At 40.3% G+C, this 9,185-nt stretch overlaps 1 pseudogene; it reads left to right on the forward strand.

Annotated features, from left to right (window-relative positions):
* Positions 1-1,516: 1,516 nt before the first annotated feature.
* LOC101527709 (large ribosomal subunit protein uL6-like) lies at positions 1,517-2,129 on the forward strand (annotated as a pseudogene).
* Positions 2,130-9,185: the final 7,056 nt, after the last annotated feature.

Here is a 9,185-nt window from a genome sequence, read left to right on the forward strand (position 1 = left end):
GGATATATGAAATGTTCATAATACTTTAGCAAGAGAAATATAAGACCTGGCATGGATGGCCTGGCAAGCTAATCCTCCACCTACAGTGCCAGCATCCCATGTGGGTGTTGTTTCATGCTTCAGCAGCTCCTCTTCTGATCTTCCTCCCTGATTTGCTCAACAGATGTGAACCTGTGAATGACAGGACCTCTAAGGTGACACTGAGAAACAAACATATGTCAAGGTGTTTAAGGTGGGCATATATGATTCTTTGCTTGAGAGAGCTCAGAGCTGAAACTCGCATCAATTCGCAAAATACCAAAGGTCACTTAGTAGGTTCAGAGGAGCATTAGATTGAAAATGAGGATTTCTGTTAGTTAGACTTGATCCTACCTTTGCCTTCTCAACACAGGAAGATATGTCAGTTTTCCCTGTTAGATATAGTCACAGCTTGATGGTTCCGTGATTCAGTAAGGTGACTCCTAGAGCCGTGTGAGGAGCCAAGTAGAAGCCTGTGCTATGGACCATTCTCTCTTCTCTCCTGGAGGTACCTCGGTGTATCAAACAGCAAACCTCCATGCAGACAAAAACTGGCAGGTGAAACTGCAACAAACCAGTTAACACAACTGAATTTCTACCTTCGTGTATGTCTACAATGTCATGATGCACTTAAATAGCAGAATGATGGACATGTGACTGTTGCTATAGGACTATACCATTGTAGTAATATAGGGGGAAATATGGGGGGGATGGGGAGTGTGGAAAGGGAAATCCTTGAGCTTAAGGAACTGTATCATGAAAAATAATTTATTTTTTTAAAAAGAATACTTATGGGGAACAGGCACAGCAGAAAACCAAGTGCCGTTTGATGTAACTGAAAAATGAAACAAAACCCAGAATCTCAGGCATATATATTTGTAATTTTATATATTTATTTTTAGGCATGCTTGACACCCTATTAGGTAATGATATCAACAAATGAAAAGTGGAAAATAGTGACCCCCAAAAAAACAGAAAAAAAATGAGAAAATCAAATTTTAAAAACCCTTTGTTTCTCTGGAGTGTAAACCAAGACTGTATAGCTTTAAATTTATAGCCACTTTTTCATTAGTAATAATGACAGAGAAAACTAAACCCACACATATCTTTTTCTTCTACTGGAATGCATGTATTCAGTTATTCTGATGGCAATGTTGGGTGGTACAGCAGTTAACCTGCCACTTGGGATTTCAAATTCCTGCTAAAGCGCACCTTCATAGGCGACTAGTGACGGGTCAATGTAGCAGATTCATGACGTCCATGTTAGAAAACTTGATAACGTTTCCTATCTTCAAATTTCAGCCTTGCCCAGCCCTGGCTGTTGTAATCATTTGAGGGGTGAACTGTCAGATGGAAGATCGCTTTCTCATTCTCTGCCTTTCACAGAAGAAACAAATAAACAAGTTAAGGTTGCTCTGCTGACTTCTCCTTCTTAGTCAACATTAATGCATTCCCGATTAAAAATTAGAACCTACTGTTTAAGGGAGCTACTGTGAGAATGAAGATCGTTCTCAGCACTCAGACTATCAACATTCCCAAAGATGCCAGTATCAATCAGAAAGGGTGCACGGTTATTGCGAAGGGTCCGAGCAGATCCCCGCGGAGGGACTTTAATCACCCAAGCATAGAATTCAGCCTCCTTGGAAAGAAAAAGAAGAGGCTCCAGTCAACATATCATTAGGAAATGGAAACTGGCTGTTTGTATTATCTGCAGTCATGTACAAGGTCTGATCAAGGGGCTATGCCGGGCTTCTGTTACAAGATGAGGTCTGTGTCTGTTCACTTCCCCATCAACGTGGTTATTCAAAAGAATGAGTCTCTTGTTTAAACCTGAAATTTCTGGAGTGAAAAGTACATTCGAGGGTTCAGATGAAGCCAGGCATTGCTTGTTCAGTATCCCCAGAAAGATGAATTAATCCTTGAAGGAAATGAAATTGCACTTGTTTCAAAATCTGCTGCTTCAATTCAGTAGGTAACAACAAGGATATCAGAAAATTTTGAGAAGTACATATGTTGCTGAAAAAGGAACAGATCAGCAGGCTGATGACCGAATTCGAATAATTGTCCAGCAACAGACACAAGAACCCTTGTTATGTCCAGTTTTATTTTAATAATAAAATAAGCAGTGTATTGATTTGGGGGAAAAATATAATAGAACCGAAAGCATCCTCTTCTTTATGCCGTTAAAGGCCTTGATTGATTTGATCTCTGGTTTCCACGTGGTGCCACGGACACTGTTTTCCCTACTGGGATCTCTCTGTGGCCTTATGGCTCTCAGAAGCTGCTCCTCTCACATTCAAAGCCAAATCCCACTTCCGGTACTTGCAGTTGTCACTCCCAGCCTGGGGGAAGCCTCCAGGAACTGCTGCAGTCTGGCTTCTGGTCACCACAGAGGTTGTAGCTCAAGTGTCACTCCAGGATTGCAGCCCTCCCTGGCATGCTTCGCCAGAGCCGCCCCACATGCTGGATGTTTTCTGCATTCATTATGCTGTAGTGTTTGGCGGAGAATAAATGCACTTCCATTTTCATTTTGTGGATTCATTTGTTTGTTGACTAATACACTTTCTGTCTTTCCCACCAGATGGTGAGCTCTCTGAAGACAGAGGCCCTGTCTGGTTTGTTCCTGCTCTATTAGAGGTGATCAGAAGAGTTCAGGGTGATATCCAGTTAGTATTTGCTGAATCAGTACATGGATGGATAGGTGTGCATGATAACACTGTTCTGTCTTAGTTCAGGGACTGGAGACTGTCCCACAATTCATTAGGCCCAATTCATTGGACACATCTGAAAAACACAGAGGGAATTAGGTCTTTTGCTTAAAGGTGAACCTCTACCTGGTTGAAAATGGTATTACCCTTGAAGCTCTTGAAATACAAACAGTAGAATGCCATCCACCAATTAGATCGCCATCTTTATGGCTGGAGTGTGGACATTGACTAAGACAGGAGAACAAACACAGCATACTCCTTGTTTCTAACATGCGATTAGGTTTGAGAAGTACAAACTTAGCATTCCTCATCCCTAAAAGAACTGTAAAGGAATTTGCTTTCAAAAATCTTTAAAATTTAAGTTTCAAATGCTGTAGTGTATCTTACATGCAAATTCACAAAGAGCAGCAGACTACTAAAACAGTGGATTTTACCAAATAAGAGAGAAAGGTGATCTGAAGTCCTAACTTGATGAAGTTGTATAGCCCACTTCGGATGTCCTGAGCTTGATTTTACTACATCATTCAGCAAACCTCAGGGTCTTTGACAGCTGGCCGATGCCCCGTGATCCCGGTACTGTCTGCTCTACTCTGGCTCTCTGTATAGGTGGCTAGCGTGTTCTTCGCTAAGCACTGATACAAGGGTGAGAGCTACTTTGGTGACAGTGGCATTGTACTGTAACATTTTTCAGGCTGACAAACATGAATGGGATTTGAATGGGAGTTGTGTGAAATTGTTGAAAGCTTCTAGATATTTGATTCAGCCATGGCAGAAACCAGCGAGAGAATAAAGATCAATGGAACTTGAGAAACAAAGGCAGAAGAGCACAGATTTATGCAGAAATTCTAAAATATGCTTTCTTGGGACACTGTCAGTTTCTTTCTCGAATTCACAATCACATTAATGCTATTCCTCATGCATGTATGTGTGTTCATTGCTTTATATTGGCTTTCCATGGTGAAATCAGTAACATCTGCATATTAATCAATCCAAATGCAATGGACATTCTAATTACCTATTATTTGGAATCCAAATTTTACTGATTAGAATTCTGAAATGAAGATTGTTAGAAGAGCATAACAATTCCAAATGACTTCCTCAGGAGAATTATCCTATTCATTAATAGCTAAAGTTCTTCTCTAAGAGCTCCCCAAAGTAGAGTGGAAAGAAAAAAAAAATATATCAAAAACTGCACAGGCTGAGGAAGATACATTGGTATAATTGTAGTTAATGTGTTATGCATCATGGCCAAAGACTGCTTTTATCTCTATTATTAAAAGGGAAAAGAGCTAATTTAATTTTAAGTATCCATGAGAAAAATTATGAAGCAGAAAACTGCTAATAGATGTTGTCAGGCATGCTAGCTTGTCTCTTTTGTGACATGATCCTGTTTAGAGCCTGGCTTCCTCCAGCCATGACAGTTCCCCAATGGTCTTTCAGTTATGCTACTAAAAATTAGATGGGTATGATTAATTTGTCTGTCCCAGGCTCTGAAAAGACACACTGCAGAGGGCTTTTGATCTGGACACAGAGGGAGGCCTCCTTATGGTCCAGCCTTACTGGGCAGGATTCACAGCAGAGGCTCATGTGATTTTAGGTGTCATTGCTAATTGAGCACAAATGTCAGTGTTCATTAGAACAAAGGAAAACGTGGCATTGCAGCCAGGGCTGGCTTGTCTTCCTCATTACCTGCATAACATTAAGTGGTATCCATAAAACCAAAATCACTGTTTAACTTTATGGAAAAGAGCATGTTATCCTTCTAAGTAGTTAGGTTCTTTTAAAAGTGTAAGTCTGAACAGAAAGCTGAAAAAACAATCACCAGAAAACCATCTGGCATTATTAAATTGCCAATTGAATGAGAATTCAAATTTGTTTATTTTCCTCTTGGTGAGCGTAGACTGATTTTCTTGGTATTAGAGACCCTCGAGCTCTTGAGACGTCCCTGTCCCCAACTCATTGTCAAAGCTTTGGTAACAGATTTCCAAGCCTATCTCGTCTAGCTCTACCCGTAATGCCTCTTACCCTCACCTCTAATAACACTGGCTGGGCGGAGCTGCTAGAAACACAGCCGTGAAAGCCTGTGGTTTGGCAGATTTGAAGGAAGCACTTTCTGTAACAGCAAAGAGTGACACAAACCCCTAAGTGTAAGGATGTGGCTGGGCTATCCATTGAAATCTGTCTCACCCTGAACAGCTAAGGGTGGGGATGGTAATAGCTCATTGTAAAAGGTTTGGATGTTGAGCACTCCAGTTTGGGCTATAACAATCCAAACAAATATCTCATCCAGGTTCTGAACTTAGCTCGGAGTCACAGCAATGAAACGAGCAGTTCTGCAGTAGGCAAGAGGAGAGGTGGGGAAGTAGAGCATAAAGATCCAGTGCTCTAAAGGGGAAATGATGTCGAGTTTGTCTGTGAAGAGACATAAAACTAGATAGCTTTGAAAACTGTCTTGAATGCTCAAGTCCTAAACATGGGAAACTAAAAGCTTTCCTGTAGTTCAAAATGAATTGTGATTAGACACAGGCAACCTTGCTTAAGGGACAAAAAAAGCTTTGGGTGGGTTGCAGGTGAAAAATTGGGTGAACCGTAAGTCAGCTAAGGCTGTGGGATTTGTCGTAGTGCTGAATTTTTCTACCTCCACCAGTGATTCTAGTGTCAATGGCCCATTTCCTACCGTAAAAAAGGAAAGAAAGGAATTTGACACCAAAAGAACATTCTATGGAATATTAAATTCTGACATCTGAATTTAGAGAGGTTGTATATAACAGAAAATCACTAGAATTAGAAAAGAGATGAAAGAAAATGGGTGCCAAAAGCAGAGGGAGGAAGAGAGGAGGAACAGGGCAAAGAGACCTGGAGGAAGAGGAACAAAAACTATGTGCAGCCTACTTTGAAATAATTTAACATGACTATTTATACTCTTCAGTGAGCCTTCTTAATAGCTGCATCCCCACAGATTTAACTTGGTAACACTGCTCGGGCCACTGTGAACACTGTACAGAGAATATGAATGCCAACACTGAGGGGATAACTCATCAATTCTGCTTCAGAATTGAACTCTCAAATGGAAGTTCTGCACTGCCATCATCCAAGGGTGCATAAATGCTATTGGATGGCACCTGCTTGAGGAATGTTTTATAGAGTAGAAAGGAAAGATCACCCTGAAATCCGTGATTGGCTAACCTTTCAAAGGATATATGCAAGCTGAGGTTGGAAATTGTTGGAAATAGGCAGAGGTAGAGAAGGTGTGGATGTGGGAGGAAAATCAGAAGCGTGCGGTATCTAAAGAGGGAGGGGAGGAGTAACAGTCCAGTGTATCAGAGACTCTAGAAAGTTTAAATTCACTGAACTGACAGAGGTTACCTGTGTTTTACAACATAGTGCCCCTCTCTATTTTGAATGGTTGGACCTTAGTGTATTTCTGTAAAAGAAAAAAATTGATTCATATATACATAATAGATTTTCATACATGTTTATGGAACATATATGTTTATAGACATATATATGTGTGTTGAAAATGCTGAGTGGGCGAAAGTTTTCATCTTCTGTACATAAGTTGCCATGTAAAATGTTCCTATATAAATCTTCTTTTGCTAAAAATACGGGTATTGTTTTAATAAAATAATTATCAGCTATACATGTTAAGCCTTTCTCTACTGCCCTCCAAAATTATTTAAAGTTCAATTTGACGATTTGCTAATGTACTGTTGAATTTCTGTCTGAGCTAGTCTATGACTCAGATTTTAATGGGCTTGTGCTTACTTGTGTACTGTGCTTAGTTTAGACCTTGATGCTCTAAACAAATCAAATTCTTTTGAAAATTCAGCTGAAAGGAGACCTCCTTTGATTTCTGCCTAATGCTGATTAATCATTCCAGAATAAGTTGTTTTGTAAAGCTTTTGAGAAAACAAAACAAAACAACTGTTCAAACTAGGTTAGATCTATCCTTTTGAATTTAATCCCTGTTTACGAGATGTGAGAAATGTTGTAAGGACTGCTCCATGGTCTAGAGCATAATACCAATATCCCTTTCACCATAAGCCTTTTTGTGACTACTGTTTATGTACAGGATGTTATACTATACAATGCAGTGGTTATTTTAACGCATACTTTGTACTGTCAGAAAGGCTAGACAACGAAAGGACAGGCTCAGCCCTGGCTCCTGTGGACATTTTGGGAGTAAACCAACAGATGGAAGATCTCGGTCTCTTTTTCTCTCGGTAAATCTGCCTTTCAGGTAAAAATAAATAATTCTTTTCAGTCTCATTTTCAAAGATTTATTTTTTTTTCTTGGAAAGGCAGATCAGATTTACAGGGAGAAAGAGAGACAGAGAAAAATAAGTCTCCCATCCACCGGTTCACTCCCCAGATGGTCGCCACAATCTGAGCTGAGCTGATGCAAAGCTAGAAGGTAGGAGCTTGTTCTTCCAGTCTCCCACGTGGGTGCAGGGTCGCAAGGCTTTGGGCCATCCTCTACTACTTTCCCAGACCACAAGCAGGGAGCTGGATGAGAAGTGGATTAGGCAGGACATGAACTGGCACCCAGTTATGATCCTGGTGCTTGTAAGGTAACAATTCAGTCATAGCGCCATCATGCCAAACCCCAAAGAAACAATTCTTTAAAAACAAAAAAGGATGCTTCTCTTACATCTTTGGGTCATTGCTCAGAGTCTCCATATTATTCATATACTTTCTTTCAGTGCACTGTTCTCCCATGAATGACTTTCCCATTAGTTCTGACACTAAGAAAATCACTTGTATTCATGTATTATCTTAATTTGAAGTTTCTAGTTATGATAATGCTTATGCAAGTTTTCCTATAGTTTCATTTTCCCTACATTATTGTTTATGAAACCTTAGGTATTAGGAGTCTCAAAAATCAACAAGGACAAATAGAGTAGCTTCCATCTCTGAGCAGCCGCTTTGCTTGCCTGAGGTTCTATGCTCTTGTCTAAAGCAAGCAAGGGAAACAGAAAAGTTCATCTCTGGTTATCTTCTAATATTGTTTAACTCTTCAGACTTATTTCAGGAGGAAAAAACAAAATACATTGTCATATAATTTTTTTAAGATTTTTATTTTTTATTGGAAAGTCAGATATACAGAGAGGAGGAGAAACAGAGAGGAAGATCTTCCATCATCGATTTACTCCTCAAGTGGCTGCAACTGCTGGAGCTACGCCGATCTGAAGCCAGGAACCCAGAGCTTTTTCCAGGTCTCCCATATGGGTCCAGGGTCCTAAGGCTTTGGGCTGTCCTCCACTGCTTTCCCAGGCCACAAGCAGGGAACTGGATGGGAAACAGGGCCCCCATATGGGATCCTGGAGAGTGCAAGGCAAGGACTTTAGCCGCTAGGCTACGGTGCTGGGCCCACTCTCATATAATATTAAGAGAAAATATTTACAGAGCTTTATTGAAATAGGAGGGGAAGGAGTAACCATGTGGATATCCAAGAAGGCTCCTCAGACGGGGTGACATTTGAAATAGCTTGATTTCAAAATAAGTGATTTCCAGAAGAGAATAAAACGGGAGGGATTTCTACCTGGTGGGAACAGTGTATGAAAACCCTAGGAGGTATGGTTTGGCATCTTTTTCTGGGGAATATGTGAGTAATTCTGGAAGGATAGCACTGTGTGCCTGGAGTGAGGGATGGCAGGAGATGAAGCTGAAAACATGACTTGGAAGCCAGTTTTGAAGAGCCTTACATTCCAGGCTAAGACGCTTATCCTTCATTCTTTTAGGATGCAGACAACCATCCCAGGATGTCAGGCATCAGGCAGCCGTGATTTGATTGATTTATAAAGAGAAACTTGTCTGTGGGTGGAGGATGAACCAGAATAAAAGGACAAACAAGAGAGAAACAAGCAGCTTCCTTTCTTGAGAGCGAAGTGCCATATTTATTGGGTGATATATTAGTTTATTTCCTGAGCCGTGTCTTGTAGTTTGCCACACTCTTCAAGTTAGTTTTAATGTGAACACTTTAAAAATCAAAGGCTTTTATCTAGCTTAGTGTGGGTCTTAATGAAGTAAAAGCTAATTTATAAGAATAAACAATCTAGAATTTTTAAAAATGCAAGCACTTTGATGAGCCTGTTGGATAGATTCATGAGCAGAGTACAGGAAACTATATTTGTTCATTTGCACAGAGCAGTTTCTCAAGCAGGCTGTTTCACACTGAAGGCTTGACCTGGATGGGGTTACCAGCACAAGCATGACATAGCAGCAAGCAAAATGTTCTCTCCTGAAGATTCTGTAATCCAAAACCAGTTGCCAACTATGGACAAGGGTGTGAAGAGCAGATTTCATATATTTGAAAATGAGAAGGTCCATTATAACACAGCAACTTGGCTTCTCAGTCAGAAAAGATATTACCAAGTCAATAGAGTATGGAAATCTTCAAGCAGAATTTTACTGTGGTCAGCAAGATTTACAGTGTTCCTGCCTCTCAGCCATATTTGC

This window comes from Ochotona princeps, chromosome 16, assembly GCF_030435755.1.
Source record: "Ochotona princeps isolate mOchPri1 chromosome 16, mOchPri1.hap1, whole genome shotgun sequence".
Lineage (NCBI taxonomy): Eukaryota > Metazoa > Chordata > Mammalia > Lagomorpha > Ochotonidae > Ochotona > Ochotona princeps.